This window comes from Pinus tabuliformis, chromosome 5_2, assembly GCF_031772625.1.
Source record: "Pinus tabuliformis cultivar Carrire ecotype Pingquan chromosome 5_2, CPIR1, whole genome shotgun sequence".
NCBI classification, from domain to species: domain Eukaryota; kingdom Viridiplantae; phylum Streptophyta; class Pinopsida; order Pinales; family Pinaceae; genus Pinus; species Pinus tabuliformis.
In genome coordinates, this window is record NC_142306.1 from 292593962 (window position 1) to 292594844 (window position 883).

The following is an 883-nucleotide window of genomic DNA, read 5'->3' on the forward strand; positions in this document are numbered from 1 at the left end:
TTTAGAGTTTCACTTCTAATTGAGTATTCAACTGAACATATTGATTCTCTTATGCATAACTATTTTTCCCTTCACCCACTTTTCATAACTTCAATAACCATTAGGTAGGGACCTACAACTTCGATGTTGCTTTGCTTGTTTAGTAAAATATTGTCGAGACTTTAATTTATTGAAAGTTGTAGAATTTACAATTTATGAAGTTTCAAGGTCTAATTTTAAAATTATAATTCTTTAAAGGGTGCTAGCTCAATGGAAGAGCACCTGCTTTATAAGCAGGAGGTTGGTGGTTCGATTCCATCATGCCCTGACATCCATATGGAATGACGATGATCAATTTTTGGTGACGAAGGCTCTTTTGACCATCACCAATGAGCTTTGGTGAAATTTTTCGACCCTCACCAAAATATGAAATGGTGATGGTCAACGAATGCTACCATATATATGCATCAATAGTGACGACCCTAAAAAATCCATAACCATAAATCGTTGTTGTTGATATGAAATGGTGATGGTCATTGTCCGTCATTATAGTCATTATTCGTGACGGGCCTTGAATGTCACCACAACACCTATACTTATGGAAATGCAGCTTTTGGTGACAGTTATCGAACATGACCATAAATATGCATCAATAGTGACGGTCATGAAAAATCCATCACAATAAATCGTTGTTGTTCATATGAAATGGAGACGGTCGTTATCCATCATTATAATCAATATTCATGACAGATCTTGAATGTCACCATAACATGTATACTTTTGGCGACACTACCTTTGGTGACGTTCAATTTTTGGTGACTGAGGCTATGGTCTGTCACCATTGCTCATATGAAATGGTGACGGTCACTATCTGTCATTATAAATCATTATTGGTGAAGGAATT

General features: G+C 36.0%; 1 non-coding gene across 1 annotated transcript; it reads left to right on the forward strand.

The window, feature by feature from the left end:
* Window positions 1-235: 235 nt before the first annotated feature.
* TRNAI-UAU (transfer RNA isoleucine (anticodon UAU)) lies at window positions 236-307 on the forward strand. The gene has a single exon. It is a non-coding gene; the product is annotated as a tRNA-Ile (tRNA).
* The last annotated feature ends 576 nt before the right edge of the window (window positions 308-883 follow it).